Below are 21,835 nucleotides of genomic sequence, written 5' to 3' on the forward strand. Positions count from 1 at the left end.
TCTCCAAGGACCTGAAAGGCTCATGGCGTGGAATGCTCTGATAGCCAGACAGGGAAAATACAGCCCTGCGGACCAAGAAGGAAAGTCATTCATTTATCCATGCATTCAACACTTTTACTTCTCATTAAAGCCAGGGCTACATGGGTAATTTAGGTAGGAAACTTTCAATATGACTAGATATATATACTTAACTTTTTTCTTGTGTTTTTTTCCTGCTATTCGCTAAAAAATCATTTTCTTGACGTACAACTGATTTTTTGGTTGTTTTGGATTAAAAGCTTTATTTACTCTGAATGCAAAACATTCAATAATATTTATTGGTTTTGTTGTTTTTACTATTCTATGAACATCTTTTTCGGAGAAGGCAATGGCACCCCACTCCAGTACTCATGCCTGGAAAATCCCATGAACAGAGGAGCCTGGTGGGCTGCAGTCCATGGGGTCGCTAACAGTTGGGCACAACTGGGCGACTTCACTTTCACTTTTCACTTTCATGCATTGGAGAAGGAAATGGCAACCCACTCCAGTGTTCTTGCCTGGAGAATCCCAGGGACGGGGGAGCCTGGTGGGCTTCCGTCTATGGGGTCGCACAGAGTCGGACACGACTGAAGCAACTTAGCAGCAGCAGCAGCAGAACATCTTTTTAGAAAAAAACACCATGCAGTATTATGAGCTTTGTCAATGAGGGAATTCTGGTTGTTCATTTTTTTTTTTTTTTGGTTCAAATAACATCTATCTAGTATTATGCTCCTTCAGGTTTTGTACTAGGTTCTGTGGGTCTAAAAAGGTAAATTATAAATAGTCCCTGCCCTTAGGAATCCCAAGGTACAATGCCTTGTGGGGAGGCCAGTACATATACAGAAAGAAAGTACTAAATGAGACCCAACTAATCGTCAAATGATCTAATTAAAGAATTACAATGAGGGACCTCCCTGGTCGTCAAGTGGTTAAGACTACAAGCTTCCAATGCAGGGGACACAAGTTTGATTCTGAGTTGGGTAACTAAGATCCCACATTTGGAACAGCCCCCCCCAAAAAAATCACAATTAGTTCCACAACTTTTTGTGTGCATGATAAAGTAGACATAACATAAATTTACCATTTTAGCCATTTATTGGTGTTATCAAGTACGTTCTCATTGTTGTGCAACCATCACACCATCCATCTCTACAACTTTGTCATCTCCCCAAACTGAAACCCTGTACACATTAAATAACAACTCCCCATTTCCACCCTGGTAACCACCCTTCTATTTTTTGTCTCTATGAAATGGACTCCTTTCGGTACTTCCTACAAGTGGAATCATGTTGTATTTGTCCTTTTTTGTCTGCTTCACCCATTACTTTTTTAATCGAAGGAAACCTGTTGTACAAAAATGAACATCTCAGCCTTGTCCCTGACTGATTCACTACTTGGCTGGCCTGGTGTAAGATAGTCAACTTTTCCTAATGCCCTCGGCTCTGCAATTGCTCAACTGTTTTAGAACCGTTTTTTTTTTTTTTGGAAGAGTCCATCACAGTGTGTGATATTAATCAATTCAAGTCTGCTGACATTGTTGTAGTGCTTAAGAGACTGCTACTCCCTGGAAACACCGAACAGCCTCCCTCCGTGGGTGGTGGTGTGGTGAGGTCAGAGGCTCGCAGGTGGGCCTGAGCCTTGGCTCTGCAGGAAGCCTGCTGGGTCCCTAGGCTGTGCGTTTCCCAGGGCTTCACGTGTGATCATGTAGAGAGACCTGCTATTCCTTCAGCCCAGCTGCCTGCCAGAAACCAGGCCCTATGGATTCCCTCCAGACTTGGGCTCTGAGCTGAGCTGTCTAACAGCTTTCCACTGGGGCCAATCAGACACTTGCCAGAGGGCCATCTCACCAACTGCTTTTGAGTCACTTGTTCTATTTGAGATCTGTCGTGTGCTGGGAGCCCTCACTGGGCTTAGGGAAAGACCTAAAGTCAGTTGAAACTTGACCCGGGTCAAGTTTCCCAGCTGTATTTCTGGGGCACTTGTTTATGCAGTGAAATGTGTAATTTACAGTGGGCGTGGTCTGCTGAGCAGGAGTCAGCTCTGGGCAGCTTACTGCCGTGAGCAAAAGAACTCATTTTCTTGGGTTCACTTCTTTTTTTTTTTTCTATTCTTTTCTATTATGGTTTATTACGGGATATTGAATACAGTTCCCTGTGCTGTACAGTAGGGGCTTGTTTATCCATCCTATATATAATAGTTTGCATCTGCTAATCCCGAACTCTCAAGCCCAACCTTCTATTGATGGGGTCGACTACTTATTCCACCAGAATATACATTCCTCAAGGGCTGGTCTGATCTCTGCTATATTCTCATTCCAGAAGACAGCCTGGGATAAAGTGTGAATATCTCCTACAAATGGAAGGGAAACATTCTCTTGTCAGGCTATCAATGTACAGAGAATAATGTTGTTAGAAATCAGAAAAATGATACCATTGATAAATGCACTCATGCTACTTAATCAAAAAATAGTCCAACCTATTCTAGCTCTTTCAAAAAGTAGAATAGGAAAAAAAATCTTTTCATTTAAAAAAATTTTAATCATTTCATCTTAACATAATATTACTGATTACCTTTCTTCTTAAATTTCATAGGATCTTATTGATACATCAATGAATTATGTAGAATTGAAAAAGGAAATTAATTGCTTGAGTTTTCAGAATGTTTGTATTGGTTCTCTAGTAGAGTTAAATGCTAATATTACCCCAGAAAACTGATGCAACATTTGTGAAGCAATTGCTGTAACGGGGCCTCTGTGTAACATTTCCTTGTATAGGATTTTGAAAAAAAAAAAAAAGCTTAGGTCTTGGAAAATATTAGACAAGCACCTCTCTGCAGGCTTGCCACATAAGCACACGGCTTTCATTCCCCAGTGGACTCTGCTTTTGACTTGACAGTTCCTCATTTGTCTCGGGTTTGAGCCTCACTTCTGTTTTCTGACCACCAGCCAGCCCTGCCGTCTTTGTAGAAGTGGGAGGTGGCTTGGTCTTCACACAGATGTGAAGTCCATCACCAGCACACTCTCTCCCCCAACACTGTGCCATCCAGCAGAGCAGGCGTTAGTGAACAGCTCTCAATGTGTTCCCAAAGTCACCTGTGACCACTTGAATCTTCTCTCCTCCACTGGCTTCTTTCTTCTGATTTGAAGGGTTATCAGTACATATCCCTTTTTAAAAAAATTCTTTTTATGTTTAACATTTTGGGTCTATGTCCATTTTAGATAATCTTTGTATGCGGTGCCAGATATGATCAGTTGTTGTTGCTGGGTTTTTTTTTTTTTTTTTGCATAGAGTTATTCAGGTTTGTACGGATGTGAGAGTTGGACCATAAAGAAGGCTGAGTGCAGAAGAATTGATGCTTCAAGTTGTGTTGGAGAAGACTCTTTGAGTGTCCCTTGGACTGCAGGAAAATCAAACCAGTCAATCTTAAAGGAAATCAACCTTGAACATTCATTGGAAGGACTGATGCTGAAACTGAAGCTCCAATACTTTGGGCACCTGATGTGAAGAGTCAACTTGTTGGAAAAGACCCTGATGCTGGGAAAGATTGAGGGCAATATGAGAAGGGGGAAACCGAGGATAAGATGGTTGGATGGCATCACCGACTCAGTGGACATGAGTTTGAGCAAACTCCAGGAGATAGTGAAGGACAGTGATGCCTGGTGAGCTGCTGATCCTGGAGTTACAAAGAATCAGACACGACTTGGTGACTAAATAGCAACAACAATTTAAGTTTACGAGGCATGTAGGAGCTTAGTTCCCAGACTAGGGATGGAACCCGTGTCCACATTAGAAGGCCAATGGCTCTGCTATCCTGGCCCGACCTTCTATCCTCTGTGACTGGATGGTATCTGATGCTACATTTCAGCAGTTCTATTGTTTGGGGAATTCTCGCAGAGGTAGCAAATAAACCCTCAGATTTCAGGTCCTCAACACTGATGTTTATATCCTGTTCGGGGTGGTGGACAACTCCCCTCGGATGCTGATTTGAGGAGCTAGACTCCTTCTAGCTACAGCTCTCCCATACGCCGGGGCCTTGGAGACCTTTGCACAAGCTAGAGGGTGAGGGAGAGGGTACATTTCACCCTGTGAGCCTGAAATCGCTTCTACTCCATTTCCTTGAGCTGGGAGATATAATCCCACTGAGGCTTCTATAATGCGGACAGGAGAACGTGGGTGCTACTGGACACTTAAGTTTCTCTATCACAGTGATGGGCTGACCTTCCGAAGCCTCAATTTCCTCCTCTGTAAAACAGAGACAGAATCCATCTTCGAGAGTTCTTGTGAGGATCAGAGCTAATGTCTGGGATAAGACTAGCTGAGCGCTTGACACAAGCCGCGGTGGTGATTACAGCCAGTGAGTGAGGGGCTCGCTCACTTTGGGGAGAGCAAGGGCAATTCAGTCTCATCCCTTCCTGATTACAAATACTTTGTCCATGCCTGTACTTCTGCTGAAGGTTTCATAATGATTATTATGCAACCTGCATTCTGTATAATTATTATGTAAAGACAAGTATGTCATCATGATTATTATGTAATATGGATTATGTATTGTGATTATTATGTAAATACAAATGAACCTCTCACTCTAAGCATATGTCTCATGGACTAATATTCCTGGGGCACTGACATGGGCTTTAAAATATTTTCCCATTGTCTGCTACCATCTGAAAAGCTACTGTCATCAAAGAAATACAGGTCATTGCAAAAATTGCCAATGCACAGACAGCTCCAATGTGGGGCTTCTGCCGCATGCTGGGTGCCCCCTCCCCTGCCAGCCTGACTTGGGAGACTTGGATCAGCAATCATGGTTAACAGTTTGGGTAAATCCTTTCAGAAATACTCCATGTTTACTTACAAGCATGTATAAATGCTTTCTTTTTACATAAAAGCCAAATCATGCTGCAGCTTTGTCCACACTCATTCCTTTTAACAGCCACATGGTTTCCCATCATGGCCAGTTTATTTAACCAGAGATGAGAGTTTTACTGGTAAGTAAAAAGGCATCAAACTCTTTTCTCTGTATGAACTGGTTAACTCCCCAAGTTTCCTCCCCATCAAATTGCAGTCCCCCCACCCCTTCCCCTGCCCCTTCCTTCTGCAAATGCTTATGGGTGCATCCTCATGCCTCCTACAGGGCAACCCTCACCATCCCAGGAAATGGACCAGCTGCTTCAAAACTTCCTGCTTATTTTGTTAGGGAGGAGGCCGTGGGGGAATAATGTGTCAAAAGCCTGGAGGAACCCCTTCCCTGAACCTGTAGCCTCAGGCTGGTTCAAAATTGCAAAGCAGAACCCTAGTCCCATACACTGTGGGTGGGAATGCAAATTGGTGCAGCCATTACGGAAAACAGTATGGAGTGTCCTCAAAAACTAAAAATAGATTTGCCGTATGATTCAGTAATCCCACTCCTGGGCATATATCCAGAGAAAACTCTAATTTGAAGTGATGCATGCATTCTAATGTTCACAGCAGTGCTATTTACGATGGCTAAGACTTGGAAGCAACCAAAATATCCATCAACAGATGAATGGATAAAGATGTGGTACATATATACAATGGAATATTATTCAGCCATAAAAGAATGAAATAATGCCATTTATAGCAATATGGATGGACCTAGAGATGATCATAATAAGTGAAGTAAGTCAGAGAAAGACAGATATCCTATGATATCACTTATATGTGGAATCTATACAAATGTTACAAATGAGCTTATTTATTATACAAAACAGAAATAGACTCATAGACGTAGAAAACAAGCTTAAAGTTACTAAGGGGGATAGTGTGGGTTGGCAGTGGGGTAGAAAAATTAGGAGTTTGGGGTTAACATATACACACTACTATATATGAAATAGATAAATAAGGACCTACTGTATAGCACAGGGAGCTTTACTCAATATCTTGTAATAACCTATAATGGAAAAGGATCTGAAAAAGAATGTATATATAACTGAATCACTTTGTTGCACACTTGAAACTAACACAATATTTTAAATTAACTATACTTCAGTGATAAAAATAAAATTCTCATTGGAATAATTGGAAAAAAAGAGTTAAACAATCTTTGTTTTATCTCTAGGGCACTGGGAACACGTGCTCCCAGTTCAGGAATTTGGGTCCAGAGATGTTAGAGCAGAAAAGAATTTTTGCCTATTGTTCAATCTGGTTGAATTAAGACTTCCTAAGTTAGCCTTAAGTTTTCCTAAGTTTCTAAGTCTTCCTAAGTTTTCCTAAGAAAACCAAGTGGTTCTTGCAACTTTGCTGAGGTACCAGTCAGGCAGTAAGGTCATGGAGAGCTCAGAGATCTTGGTGGTTCTGTGTTCTGTAAAGCTGTGAAAATGATCTTGTGTGTTATGTGACTGACCCAAGCCATGGGAACCCAACTGGCTTCAGTCCTAGAATAATATTTTCCAATTTTAGCCATCTTTGTGCTACCTTCTGATTTCCTTTGTGTGTGTGTGTGTGTGTGTGTGTGTCATTGCATACCTCCTTTACCAATTTATTTAGTATTTATATATTTGAAGAATTGCGCTTACTATTTTACAACTGATTTTTAGATCTACCTTAATCCTATGGAACATCTTGGAGTTACAGGTTTGTTAAGTTATATTTTTTCTAACACACATCACAATATATACAACTCTTCTTCAAGATTATTGGGACTTCCTTGGTAGTCCAGTGGTTAAGACTCCAAGCTTCCAATACAGGGGGTAAGAGTCTGATCATTGGTCAGGGAACCAAGATCCCACATGCTGCAGGGCACAGCCAAAATTAATTAATTAAATTTAATTTAAAAAATCATTCATCTATGTACTGCCCAATATCATTGCCTATGCTGCACTTTGGCAGTTGCTGTTCTAGTAACTTCCACATCTCTTCAAGGGAGATGAATCACTTTGAACCACTTAAGAGTGACCCTAAGTAAGTCAAAAAGAGAAAAACAAATCTCATGTATTAACACACATATGGAATCTAGAAAGATGGTTTTGATGAATCTATTTGCAGGGAAGGAATGGAGACTCAGATAGAGAGAATGGACTTGTGGACACAGTGGGAAAAGGAGAGAGTGGGACAAATGCAAAAAGTAGCGTCGGCATATCTACACTGCGGGCATGCGTGCATGGTAGGCAGTGTCCGACTCTTTGCAACCCAATGGACTATAGCCTTCCAGGCTTCTCTCTCCATGGGATTCTCCAGGCAAGAATACTGGAGTGGGTTTCCATGCCCTCTTCCAGAGGATCTTCCGGACTTGGGGATCAAACCTGCGTCTCCTGCCTTGCAGGCAGATTCTTTACTGCTGAGCCACTGGGGAAGCCCATATAATAAACTACCATGTGTAAAATAGATGGCTGGTGAGAAGCTGGTATATGATCCAGGGAGCCCAGTCTGAAGCTCTGTGATGACCTAGAGGGATGGGATAGGGGAGAGAGGGAAGCTCAAGAGGGACGTGATATATGCATAATTATGGCTGATTTGCATTGTTGTACAGCAGAAACCAACAGAACATTGTAAAGCAATTTTCCCCCAATTAGAAAAATAAATTAGAAAACAACAACAGCAACAAAATGTATAAGTATAGCTGATTCACTTTGCTGTACAGGAGAAACTAACACAACATTGTAAAGCAACTGTAGTCCAATAAAAAAGTTAAAAAAAAAAGATACAACTCTTTAGAGATCTTTGGAACATGTAGGATTTATGTTATAAGAAAACAAACTCTGTTTATTCTCCTGCACCAGCACAGGATGATATTTTTGGCCATAGCGATCGTCATGGAATGCTTTCTCTTTTTCTGGAAAGAAAGTAAATGCCTCCATTCTCAATGACCCCTGAGGATAAGTAGTAAAGCATGAGGAAGCACAAGGGACCCTGATCTAGCAGATGTAGGCATCTTTTTATTGCTTCGTGCGCACTGGGCCAGGCTCACGTTAGTCCTATTTTTAGACTTTCGGGTTGACTTGGTGAATCTGGCCTCCTTTTCAACAGATCATATTAATGGCCTGCAGATGGGTCTGTAATTGATTCCTTTCCATCACAATTATTTCACATGCCGGCAAATGTACTCAACGTCTCCTTGGTGAATAGTCATGTAGTTTCTAAAACCTCTGCTAGGTCTGGGAACAGGTTTTGTCTTTGGCTTGGACATCAGAGGATAGACTATTCTAGAAGGATTTACTGAGCACTTGCATGCACATTCAGCGTCCTTGGCAGTTTTGTTGAGAATTCGAGTATGTTGTTGGCTCTGCATTCAGTTACATGGAGATGCTGGTACTTACTATCTTGGCGGTTGGAGGCAACGGCTGCATTACTGGATGACATTTAGAAACAATTCCCCAATGTATTAACATACTTACAAGTTCCATTATCCAGGAATCTGTCCAACTCTTTCCCCCTCTTGGCCACACCTTGAAGTATAGCCGGGACTCCAAAAGCATTTTAATTTTATGTTCCACAGACTTTCCCTTAAGAGGCTCTCATTCCTCCTTGAGCCCCCGTGTGAAATCTGGGACCCATTTCCCCAGTGTGACAAGCACTAGTGGGAGTCGGGAGTGGAACATGAGTTTGCATACATAACAATGTGAGTCACTGTCCATCCAGACTTCAGGGAGCCACTGATGTTGCTGATATCCTCATGAAGAATTACATGGCAGAAGACGTGACCAAGTCAACTAGGCAGTTACTCACCTGATGCAAAGGACCAAATGGAGAGATGAAAAGAGAAAATGAAACTTTAGCTATGTTCATACTCCAAACGTGTTCATTTCCTAGTGAGTTAACTAAATCTTGCTCATCAGATAACTGAGATTTATCCATGTTCTCTTCAACTTGGTGCATTATCCAGGGAGCCAGTTTTTCCTCTGGAGCAAGTTTCTCTATCAATCCAGGGTGCGTGTGGCCACATCCTTTCCACATCAGATACTTTGTGAAAGTGAAAGTGTTAGTTGCTCTGTCCTGTCTGACTCTTGGACTGTAGATGGTGTCAGATCCCATGGACTGTAGCCCACCAGGCTCCTCTGTCCATGGAGTTCTCCAGGAAAGAATACTGGAGTGGGTTGCTATTCCCTTCTCCAGGGGATCTTCCTGGCCCAGGGATCGAACCCGGGTCTCTAGTATTGAAGGCTGATTCTTTATTGTCTGAGCCACCAGGAAAACCATCAGATGCTTTGTACCAGGACACAGTTTAATAGATATGTTTATCTAGATCAATGTGTAATTTGAAAGCTGAAGCTTCTGCTTTAAAAGTTATGACTTCGTTTTCAGATCAGACCAATGTTACTATTATTATATGCCCTTTGAGTTATTAGAGCTTTTATTCATTAATGAGGTTACAGAAAGTTACCTTTTTAAAAAAAAATTGAAGTATAATTGACATGCAAAATTATATTCATTTCAGATATAATGTATAACTGATTTGGTATTTGTTATGTATTTCATTCAAATGTATAATGATTTGATATTTACATAATTGTGAAATGATCACAGTAAGTCTAGTTAACATCTGTCATCACATATAGTTACAGAATTTTTTTTTTTTTCAATGAGATTTCAAGATTTACACTCTTAACAATGTCCAAATATTCAGTATTAGTATTATCAACTATAGTTGCCATGTTGTACATTACATCCCCAAGACTAATTTATTTCACAACTGGAAGTTTGTATCTTTTAATTCCCTTCACCTAAGAGTTACCTTTATGATTTCCATTTATGACGTTCAATAACAATATCAAACTCAAGTAACTTTAACTTTTGGAGTTAAGAACTCATGTTACAAATATGTTCTGGGATATCTTTCAGGAAGGACCTGACCTCAGCTGCCTTACAATTCATTTGATCTCTTACAACATCTCCAAACCAACAGAATGGACAAAGAAAATTAGTCCCAAGTCTTGCTGGCTTTGAGATGAAAAGATAAATGGGAAATGGTGTCTGAGGTTGTTCAGGCAGGGAAACAGGTCATCCTCTCTGGGGACCATTCAACCCTCTCCAGGATGGTGCAGATGCCATGCTTGGAAGAGCCAGCCACTCTCCCCGCTTCTTCCTTGTGGCCTCCAAGCCCACTTATGATGGTCTTGATTGTTATTGAGCCTTTTACTTAAGGAAATGCAAGGCCTGTACCAAAAAACAAACAGCGATTTGCATTCATCCTGAATTAAATTACTAGGGTGCCCAACACTTAAGTATCAAGTTACTTTTGGACAGAATGGCCATCAGAAACCTTGTTTGCTCATCTTACTTCACTCCAGGTACCAAAACCTCTGAAGTCCTACAATAAGACTCTAGGAAGTCACTCAAGTTCTCATCATCTCTAAACGAAGACACTTAATGGATTAATGTTTTGTGGCTTAGTCTAGTTAGGGGATTTCCAATCTCCAGTGATAAAGGAGTTCATTACTTTTCTAGCACATGATTGTGAGTATTTACTAGCTTGGGATTATAGTTGGCCTGGATAGACACTAGTTAGGAGGAAAGAGGTGACATCAGAGTGGGGATAGAGCTTCATCACTGACATAAATGCTGAATGATAGGCTTGATTCTTATCGATTATCTTTAAATTTTTTTTAAAAATTTTATTTATTTTGCTGCGTGGGATCTTAGTTGCAGCACGTGGGATCTTTGTTGCATCATGTGGGATCTTTTGTTGTGGCACATGGACTCTAGTTGGGGTGCACAGGCTCAGTAGCTGCTTGCTGGGCTTGCTGGGCTTAGTTGGTCCACAGCATGTAGGATCTTAGTTCTCTGAGCTGGAGTCGAACTCGTGTCCCCTGCATTAGAAGACAGATTCTTAACCACTGGACCACTAGGGAAGTCTCCTTAAAAGAGCTTTTTAAGCTCAGAATTGGCTTCTGTTTCTTTGTTTTTTTTTTTTTTTTTTATTTTTTTTTTTAATTTTTCAGCACTTTATTTATTTATTTTTTTATTTGATAAATTTAATGCCTTTTATTGCCATACCTCATTTTACTGTGCTTTGCTTTAGTAAGCTTTATAGATACATGTTTTTTTTTTTTTTTCCTTGTTAATTTTCTGTTTAGTTGATCTATCCATAAGTGTGAGTGGGGTATTAAAGTCTCCCACTATTATTGTGTTATTGTTAATTTCTCCTTTCATACTTGTTAGGATTTGTCTTACATACTGCGGTGCTCCCATGTTGGGTGGATATATATTTATAATTGTTATATCTTCTTCTTGGATTGATCCTTTGATCATTATGTAGTGACCTTCTTTGTCTCTTTTCACAGCCTTTGTTTTAAAGTCTAATTTATCTGATACGAGTATTGTGACTCCTGCTTTCTTTTGGTCCCAATTTGCATGGAAAATCTTTTTCCAGCCCTTCACTTTCAGTCTGTATGTGTCCCCTGTTTTGAGGTGGGTCTCTTGTAGACAACATATGTAGGGGTCTTGTTTTTGTATCCATTCAGCCAGTCTTTGTCTTTTGGTTGGGGCATTCAACCCATTTACGTTTAAGGTAATTACTAATAAGTATGATCCCGTTGCCATTTACTTTATTGTTTTAGGTTCGAGTTTATACACCATTTTTGTGTTTCCTGTCTAGAGAATATCCTTTAGTATTTGTTGGAGAGCTGGTTTGGTGGTGCAGAATTCTCTCAGCTTTTGCTTGTCTGAAAAGCTTTTAATTTCTCCTTCATACTTGAATGAGATCCTTGCTGGGTACAATAATCTGGGCTGTAGGTTATTTTCTTTCATCATTTTAAGTATGTCTTGCCATTCCCTCCTGGCTTGAAGAGTTTCTATTGAAAGATCAGCTGTTATCCTTATGGGAATTCCCTTGTGTGTTATTTGTTGTTTTTCCCTTGCTGCTTTTAATATTTGTTCTTTGTGTTTGATCTTTGTTAATTTGATTAATATGTGTCTTGGGGTGTTTCTCCTTGGGTTTATCCTGTTTGGGACTCTCTGGGTTTCTTGGACTTGGGTGATTATTTCCTTCCCCATTTTAGGGAAGTTTTCAACTATTATCTCCTCAAGTATTTTCTCATGGTCTTTCTTTTTGTCTTCTTCTTCTGGAACCCCTATGATTCGAATGTTGTAGCGTTTAATATTGTCCTGGAGGTCTCTGAGATTGTCCTCATTTCTTTTAATTCGTTTTTCTTTTATCCTCTCTGATTCATTTATTTCTACCATTCTATCTTCTAATTCACTAATCCTATCTTCTGCCTCTGTTATTCTACTATTTGTTGGCTCCAGAGTGTTTTTAATTTCATTTATTGCATTATTCATTATATATTGACTCTTTTTTATTTCTTCTAGGTCCTTGTTAAACCTTTCTTGCATCTTCTCAATCCTTGTCTCCAGGCTATTTATCTGTGATTCCATTTTAATTTCAAGATTTTGGATCAATTTCACTATCATTATTTGGAATTCTTTATCAGGTAGATTCCCTATCTCTTCCTCTTTTGTTTGGTTTGGTGGGCATTTATCCTGTTCCTTTATCTGCTGGGTATTCCTCTGTCTCTTCATCTTGTTTAAATTGCTGAGTTTGGGAGTCCTTTCTGTATTCTGGCAGTTTGTGGAGTTCTCTTTACTGTGGCGTTTCCTCGCTGTGTGTGGGTATGTAGAGGTGGCTTGTCAAGGTTTCCTGGTTAGGGAAGCTTGTGTCGGTGTTCTGGTGGGTGGAGCTGTATTTCTTCTCTTTGTTCAGTCGCGCTATGGGGAGGGAGGGAGGGATGCTGCTAACAAATGACACTGGCGTGCGCTCGCAGTGCCTCAGCCACACTGGGTCTGCCCCCGCTCACGGCGCGTGTAGCCTCCCTGCCCACACTGCTCAGGCTCTAGGTTGTTCCGCCAGGAACAATCCGAGGCTGGCCCTGGGTTGCATGCACCTCCCAGGTCCAAGCCGCTCAGGTTCAGGCACTCAGGTAGTCCTCAGAGGCGCAGACTCAGCTGGGGCTGCGTTTTGTGCTCTTTCCAGGTCCGAGCAGCTCAGGTGATGAGGTGTTTGGCGAGCGCCAATGCTGCGACTTATCGCCTCCCCGCCACTTGGTTATCTGGGTGTAAAACCGGCGCACCTTCTCAGGCAGATGTTGACCGTCCAGACCCCCAATAAGATTTAGTTAGCAAAGAAGCCAGTTTTATAGATAATGTCTCTCTGGGGCTGCGATTGCCCCCTTCCGGCTCTGGCTGCCTGTCAGCGGAGGGGGAAGGTTTGCAGCCGGCTACCTCTGTTTAGTCCTTTGTTCCGTACGCGGGCTGGCGGTGTCTTAGGTTAGGGCTGGCTTTTCGCATGGTAGATATCCCACAGTCTGGTTTGCTAGCCCAAATTATTTCGCTCAGATAGCGCTCAGGGTATTCGGGCCAGATTCTTACTCTAAGCGATGCAGCCCGTGCCGCGCCTCCCTGCCCAGCCCCCGCTTGCTAATGGCGGATGCAGGCGTCTGCGCTGCTTCTCCGCTGGAGGAGTTACCGTAGGGCTCGCAATCTGCGAGTTTTAATTGTTTATTTATTTTTTCTCCCTGTTATGTTGTCCTCTGTGCTTCCAAAGCTCGGCACGGATTCGGCAGTGAGAAGGTTTCCTGGTGTTTGGAAACTTCTCTCTTTTTAAGACTCCCTTCCCGGGACGGAACTCCGTCCCTCCCTCTTTTGTCTCTTTTATTGTCTTTAATATTTTTTCCTACCTCCTTTCGAGGAGTTGGGTTGCTTTTCTGGGTGCCTAATGTCCTCTGCCGGCATTCAGAAGTTGTTTTGTGGAATTTACTCGGCGTTTAAATGCTCTTTTGATGAATTTGTGGGGGAGAAAGTGTTTTCCCCGTCCTACTCCTCCGCCATCTTGGCGCCTTCCTCGCTTCTGTTTCTTTGAAGTGGGAAGAACATCACTCTTTTTTCCACCCCGATCCTTCCTTCCATTTGCCATTGGCACTGATTTTCTTAACTAAAAATGCAATTTAATGGCACCCCTCCCATGACATCAAATTTTAATTAAAGAATGTCTCAGGCTGATCAAAGGTCCCCAGCCCCAGATGAACCTCACTGTCTCAGCAGACTCTTTTGCGGTGCTGGGGATAAAGAAGCTGAAGAATGGTGGATGAAAGTGCCCCAAACCTCCAGGTTTATGGACTTGGCAGATGAAAGGGCTTGGCAAGGGGCTTGGCAGATGAAGGCCAGCGTTGGCGTGTCTGAAAAATTCACACCTTCCACTCGTGTGAGCTCTTGTTTTTCAAATATATGTACATGGTTATAATTAATAAAACATACATTTATTTACTTGAAAACATACCTAAATTCATTATAGACTTTTGTCATTATATATTTTCTCAATCAAGAAATAAATACTTAACATACAACCACTATTCTCTATGAGTCTGCCAACTTGGGGGGAGTTTAAAAAGAGTTCCCAGATTTGAGAATATAGAGCTGCTAATAAAGAGACAAACCAAGGCCAATACCACGCTGCTGCGGCTGCTGCTAAGTCGCTTCAGTCGTGTCCAACTCTGTGCAGCTCCGTAGACGGCAGCCCACCAGGCTCCCCCGTCCCTAGGATTCTCCAGGCAAGAACACTGGAGTGGGTTGCCAAGTCCTTCTCCAATGTGTGAAAGTGAAAAGTGAAAATGAAGTCGTTCAGTCGTGTCCGACTCTTCGCGACCCCATGGACTGCAGCCTACCAGGCTCCACCGTCCATGGGATTTTCCAGGCAAGAGTACTGGAGTGGGTTGCCACTCCAGTACATGCCTTCTCCATGATGAGCCTTTAAACATCAGGCCCAGTGGAGCAGAGAACTGTATCCTGGGTGGGGTTGCAGAACCGAAGGACAGAAACAGGGTGAGCTTATATCTAATGAGACCTGGAAACAGCCCACTCATGGGGGCCAGCGGCTTGGCATCATGTTTGTAAAATTCCCACTTAATTTGTTGATTTTTTATTAAAACATTATTTAAATTGAAATATACTTCATTTACAATGCTGTGTTAGTTTCAAGTGTAGAGCAAAGTGATTCTGTTGTACATATATATTTACACATATTTTTTTCAGATTATTTTCCACTGTATTAATAGGTGATTGCAAGATATTGCACACAGTTCTCTGGGCAATACAGTAGGTCCTTGTGACTTACCTATTTAATATATAGCAGTGTGCATCTGTTGGGCTTCTCTGGTGGCTCAGACAGTAAAGAATCCGCCTGCAATTCGGGAGACATGGATTTGGTCCCTGGGTTGGGAAGATTCCCTGGAGGGGGGCCTGGCAACCACCCACTCCAGTATTCTGGCCTGGAGAATCCCCATGGACAGAGGAGCCTGGCGGGCTACAGTCTGTGGGGTCCCAAAGATTCGGACACGACTGAGCGACTAAGCACAGCACAGCACAGCACAGTGTGTATCTGTTAATCCCAATCTCCCAATTTATCTCCTCTTCCCTCCCCTGCTATCCACTTAGGTTATTTGTTAATATTTAAGTGAGTGTCACCTAAGTTCATTGTCAGGTTGCATATATCCAGTCTGAGTATGGACAGTTAGCCCAATAGAAGGGGAGGCACTGACTTGTTTTGCGCCCTTGGCCTTCTTGGGGGAAAGCAGGGATACTACCTAATGCGATGGTGGGGTAAAGCCCTCCGTGTCCCCGCTCTGGGCCAGGGAAGAGGACCCATTGGGTGTTGGGCACCCCTACATGTTTCCCACAGTTCCCTCTCATCTGTCACCTGGGGACCATCGCCCTCTGGCACGTAGATTCATGTTTCATTTTCTCTGCCAGAGGTTAGGCTTTGTGCATCTGGGGCTGTGTCTGCCTGGGTCCAGCATGGGACATATTTGCTGAATGAATACATCAGTGAGTGCATGAATACATGAATGGCTAGGCGTGACTTTGACTTTACAAGTTAGAGATTGAAAACATTTGAAGGAGATTTCAAAAGTCCAGATCACTACTCATGAAATATGCCTTTCATTTTTTCCTTTCTTTTGTTTTTGCCCACATGGATTTCTAGAAGGTCAGAGTGTTAAATGAAAAATCCTATTTTTTCCCTTGGTAATAGAGACAACACATGTTCATTGTAAAAGACTTAATTGCATAAAAGGGAGAAGGGAAAAGCTGACCGTCCTTCATAATCACAACTCCTAGGGTATGCATTTCTACCCTGTCCTGGGTGTGTCCTCTGTGGTCTCCACGGAGTCCCCAGACCTTCTCTGCCCTTCTCTGCCCTGCTTCATCCCAGAGGCTGGCCCATCAGGGCAGAATCCAGGCTCCTTTGCATACCCCATGCTGGCATCCTGTTACGTTCAGCCAGTGGCAGGCAGAGAAGTTGGAACACTGTTCCTTGCCTACAGTTCCCAGGGATATTCTGTCCTTGCTGATTTCAATTTCCACCTCTGGACCCTCCCGTGAGGTTTCAGTCCTAACTAGGCCTAGGCCCAGCCATCCCCCTCATTGCTCTTCATGCCCTTGGAGCCATAATGGCTTCCCACCAGGACTGGTCAGGGTGTCACTCTCCCACCTGTTCACTTAACTCTGCCCACAGTTCTTTTTATTAGTGGTGGCGGGGGGAGGTGATGCTGTACTGGCTTTTCACTGCTGTACGCAGGCTTCTTCAGTTGCGGTGCATGGGCTTACTTGCTCTGTGGCATGTGGGATCCTAGTTCCCTGACCAGGGATTGAACCCACATCCCCTGCACTGGAAGATGGGTTCTTAACCACCAGACCACCAGGGAAATCCCCGCTCACAGCTCTTAATGAGGTCTTTTCAACTAAACATGGAATGAATTCTGCTTCCTACCAGGACCCAGACTGAAACAACACACATAAACGATGCCTTAATATCTATTCTATCTTATTCATCTGGTTTTTTAAACTTAATACTCTGTTAGAGGAATCTTTTAATGCTATTAGATGTGATTACATTTCCTCATGATTTTGATAATATTTTAATAATGTTTGATAATATTTTCAATAGGGTTTAATTGAAGCCCACAAAGATTTACTGAGCACCTACCCTGTGCAAGATGGCAATCCACTCCAGTATTCTTGTCTGGAGAATCCCATGGACAGAGGAGCTTGGTGGGCTACAGTCCATAGGGTCACAAAGAGTCAGACATGACTCACATGACTTAGCATGCAGACGTGCATGCCCTTGGGGAGAGGGGGGCTTAAGTAAAATGTGGAAATAACTGGGCAGAAAAATGAGAGGTGTCATAAAGGAGATACTAAGTAAGAGCTTTAAGAGTTCCAAGGAGACAGAATGTGGGGCATTAGAAAGACTTCCTCGAGAAAGCAGTGTCCCTGATATGCCAGGGGGTGAAGACTTAAACCAAAGGGAGCTGGGAGCCTGACATACATCTAGGGCAAACAGGAAGGCAAGAGCCAATACCTTAAGCTGAGAATTTTCGGATTTTTCTGAGCAGTGAAGAGTCTGGTTGAGCTGAGCAGAATGGAATGTTCTCACAGGGCATTTTACTCATCTCCCCTTTAAAGCAGTTTTCTGAAATAATATCATTTTTCTGTCTCCCCTCTAGATTATAAATTCCTCGAGGCCAGGGATGGTTCCTTCACATCCTTGTATAAACACCACATGTAGCATAGGGAAGGGATTCCAGTGAAAGTTTGTTGAATGGATTTGGATGGACACCCTGTGATGGGAATGGAAATTCGCTGTCAGACGGTGGTGGGTTTCCAGGACCAGGCTGAGTAGTTTGTAGGAAATTCTCTGGACCTGATTCCTTCTGTTCATCTCCTCTCTCTTTTAGGCTTAATCGCAATCATAGATATAAAAATGATTTGTGGACAAGGACACAATCTTCTGACATGACACGTCCCCCTTTCCCATCTTCATTCTCTTAATGATGGGTCAGGGTTAGGAAGCCCAGACCCTCCTCATAGAAATGATTTTGGGGGAGAAAAATCTCAGAAGCTTCTGGCTTCCTGGCTCATGTTAACCAGGGAAGCAGTTAGCAACGGTTCTGCAAAATCAGGTTGGTCTTTGAAGTGGAGAGCAAAACAAGAGCTGAGTTTGGCTCCTATCCCAATATTAGAAGTTCAGAAAGTCGCTCTTTTTCTTCTGTCCCACCGCTTCTCTGACCAACCCAAGTCAGGCCAAGGAGCCCCAACTTCTGCCCCAGACTCTCCCTTTCTCGCTTGTCCTCCACATCCTGCCTGCTTTCTTCTGCTTGGAGGCTGAGAGCATTGATTGTATGGTAAGGGAATAGGACAGAGTTTGGGAAACTTGTAGGGTGCTTGTGTACTTTGTAGCGAGGTATAGATGATGGTGGGTTCCCTGGTAGATCAGCTGGTAAAGAATCCGTCTGCAATGCGGGAGACCTGGGTTCAATCCCTGGGTTAGGAAGATGCCCTAGAGGTGGAAATGACAACCCACTCCAGTATTCTTGCCTGGAGAATCCCAGGGACAGAGGAGCCTGGTGGGCTACCATCCATGGGGTCGCAAAGAGTCAGACACGACTGAGCAACTAAGCACAGCACAGCATAAATAATGGTGTTGTAGCAGCAGCGATAATGATAATACAGAAGCAGAGATGGACATAGCTGGATGTGAATGTGAGCTTCACTGGTCACACACTGGCTCTGGGTGACATTGCTATCTGGATGCTAACTTTGTTTATACTATAACAGAGTTGTGCAAATGAGGGAAAAACAGGGCAAGGGGAAGCACATAGCTTGGCACAGCAACTCACCATGTTTTATCCTTTTTTCCACTACACACAAGCACTTTATGTATTCCAAACTTCTGAAGGAAATACACGTGTATCTCTTTATCAGTGATTATCTATTAATACCCTATGCAGTGCAAATTCCAGCAGAAGTACGTAGCACTTTGGAAGATGTAGTTGGGGAGAAATCAGGTTTAGTTGGCTTTTCAAACAGTTCTCCACTGTCTCTTAATCCTAAAAAATTAATTTAAAAATCAAAAAGAAAGATGAGTGTCTGGCTTCCATTTCTGAAGCCAGTTGTCCTGTTAGCTCATGAATCACAAAAAAAGCACGACATATACACAGATGACCCCCTGCCCAAAGCATATAGCATGCTTCTCAGGAAGGAGAGGTACTTTGTCAAGTGAAACCAGTCTGCACTGATGGGACCTCAGGGTGTCTGGTTACAATGATCTTGTAAACATTCAGGCAAACCTGTTGACTGGTGAAAATCCAGGTTCTAAATACTGTTTACTCGGGAATAATTTGTAATTCCTTTCCTAGCTCAAATAACCATAAACTCCTACAAAGTGCTTTATAAACACTCATTACAGTATTACAAAAGTCTTTGGAGCGCCACGTGATGATCTCCATTTGGCAGTTGAGTAAACTGAGTCACAAAAGTTGAAAGATCTGCTCAAAGCTGTGCCAGGAGCAATGGCAGGGCGGGGCCTGAGCTCAGACTTCCTGGCTCCTCTTCTGCTGAGTGGTTCCGGGGGCTGTGCTTGGAGGAGGCATGCCCAGGCTTCTGACCACCCAGGGTCCCTCGTGGGCAACACTTCACTGAAGCCCATTGCCTGGGACTGGCCAAGGTCCCCTGGGTTCCCAAGACACCACCACCCTGGGCCAAGGCTCCACTTTGAAAAGGCAATCAAAACATCCCTACACACCACCCGCGCAATCCTTTCCTCCCCAGGAGCCTGGCCTCACCTATGCTCAAACACTGCCCACACATGGAGAGGCAGATAGAACAGTAAGATGCTAGCTTTCTGTTCTCCCACGTATTTACTGATCAGCTGAAAAGAGCCAGGCTTAGCTGGGGCTGGTCCACTGCATTGCAGGCAGATTCTTTATTGTTTGAGCCACCAGGGAAGTCCCGTGATATGGATGAGCTTAAATGTGAGGAGTTCATGTTGGAAAGATGGAGCGCCTTGTTCTCTGACAGTCCTGATCCCACATCAGCACAGTTGGTTGGCACACTGCCGTCATGTCCCATTGTGACCTCTCTTCCGGTCATTACTGTGACCAGCGTCATCACTGGCATTACTGTCCCAGGCACTGTAACCATCACGGTCATGACCAAGATAGCATCCACATGTATTCACCTCTTGCCTCCCTCTAGGCTCTTCTCAACAGGTTGTTCCCCATTCATGGTCCTCACCCAGTCTGGGTGCAGTCATGAGGCAGCAGTGAGTGGACAGTGATGATCACCACTGCCCTAGAACCCCATGTGCTTTGTCTGTCACACTCTTTCAGGATGGTGGTGCTGTCCAGGGCATCTGGAAATCTTAGAAAACAGCGTTTTTACCTATGGCAGTGCCTGTGGGCAGAATACAATTATAGACACTTAAAAGAAGATAATATAACAAAAACTAATATTTGGTGAATGCTTATTATGCAAAACCTCATTTAACCTTCCTAATATCCCTACGAGGAAGGTGATATCATTATCCCTAATATAAACAGGAGGCAACTGCACACAGAGAGGTTTAGTGACTCTCCCAGGGTCACCCAGCTCCAGGCAGTGAAGATGGTCTGGTGGTCTTTGCCGCTGTTTATAATATCTTGGCTAGGTGCCTGTGTGCACCTGCATGGCTTTCAAAGCTACCTCTTTATCACAAAGATATGGAAAGATCATAAAAATGTAGCTTTCCAGGGTCCACACCCAGAGAGTTTCATTAATCGTGTAAGAGAGAGGGTGGGGCCTTGGAGACTGAATTGTGAGCGAGCATCCCAAGTGATTCTGAGGGAATCTACCCATGGACAGGTAGTTGGGAGCCGGCTGCTGATGCAAGTGCACAGGCAGCCTCTCCCCTTTCTATGCACTTGGCGGAGAACATCTAATCACTGTGCTCTTTCCTGATGTGGTCCCAGAATCCTCAGTGCAGGTAGGGACCATCAATCATTTGGAGGTGGCTTCCAGACTAAACTCATTTGTCATCCTCAGCCCAGAGTATCCAGGAAGGGAACTGAAGAAGTTGAGTTTTATCACAGACAACTAACCAAACAAAGAAGGAAAATAATGGGATGTTTCTGTGCCTCGGGTTCCTTTCTACTGTGTCAGGGGTTGATAGTTAGAGAATTTTTCATTTTTAGTCTGGAGAGGGTGGATTCTTATCTCTAAATTGCTCTATTAGTTAAGGTAAAGCAAGTTATTTTAACATTTTATGACATTTTATAATGTATTGTAACTGTCACTGAAGCCATTCTGAGTTCTTCTTTTTTTTTTTTTTAAGCCATCCACCTGACCAGCTTCTGCCCCATGAACTGGAATAGCTTCCATGTGTTGGATTTATTCATTAAGGATGACTCTCAACAGCAAATCAGTTGTGTTCGACCAGCAGCGGAACCAGGGGAAAGAGTTTCATTCCAATGAGGCCTTCAGAATCCAGGCTGATGGAGCCTCAGACATTCTCAAGATGTGGCTTCCAAGATCAATCACCCAAGTATTCACATCCAGGAGACCGACAAAGATAAAAGACAGTGGAGAAATGCCCGCTGGTCGGAAGTCACATTGGCCAGAATACATCTCATTGGCCAGAACCTGGTCATGTGGCTTTTACTTAACTGCAAGGGAAGCTGGGAAATGGAGCCCAGCTTGCCCAGGAGGAAAGGGAGCCAGATTTGTTGTGCAGCTAGCCAGAGTCCCCTGTGGGCCAGGAGGGGCTTTGGGTGCACCAGGAGTGGGTGACTGAGCACCACGGCATCTAGGGTGGGTGCTGCGTGGGCCATGGTATTTCATTTTGTAACTCTTGAGCTATCTCCCCATTGGACAATCAAAATACATTCAATGGGACAATTTTCAAATTTTAAATAGTAAAATAACAAGAACAATGAATACTCTTTTTCTTTTTTTTTTTTTTTTTGGGCCACGTGTGGCATGTGGAATCTTAGTTTGCCACCAGGGATTGAATCTGTGTCCCTTCAGTGGAAGTGAGGACTTTTAACCACTAGACC

General features: G+C 43.2%; 1 long non-coding RNA gene across 1 annotated transcript in view; it reads left to right on the top strand.

The window, feature by feature from the left end:
* Positions 1-21,716, top strand: part of LOC147343163 (uncharacterized) — a 70,812-nt gene extending 49,096 nt beyond the window's left edge. Inside the window, exon 2 of the long non-coding RNA XR_015157159.1 lies at positions 21,115-21,716. This is a non-coding gene — a long non-coding RNA (uncharacterized LOC147343163). The remainder of the gene's footprint in view (positions 1-21,114) is intronic.
* The last annotated feature ends 119 nt before the right edge of the window (positions 21,717-21,835 follow it).

Source organism: Bos grunniens, chromosome 28, assembly GCF_055505025.1.
Source record: "Bos grunniens cultivar Pamir isolate PY7600 chromosome 28, Bosgru_T2T1.0, whole genome shotgun sequence".
Taxonomy (NCBI): domain Eukaryota; kingdom Metazoa; phylum Chordata; class Mammalia; order Artiodactyla; family Bovidae; genus Bos; species Bos grunniens.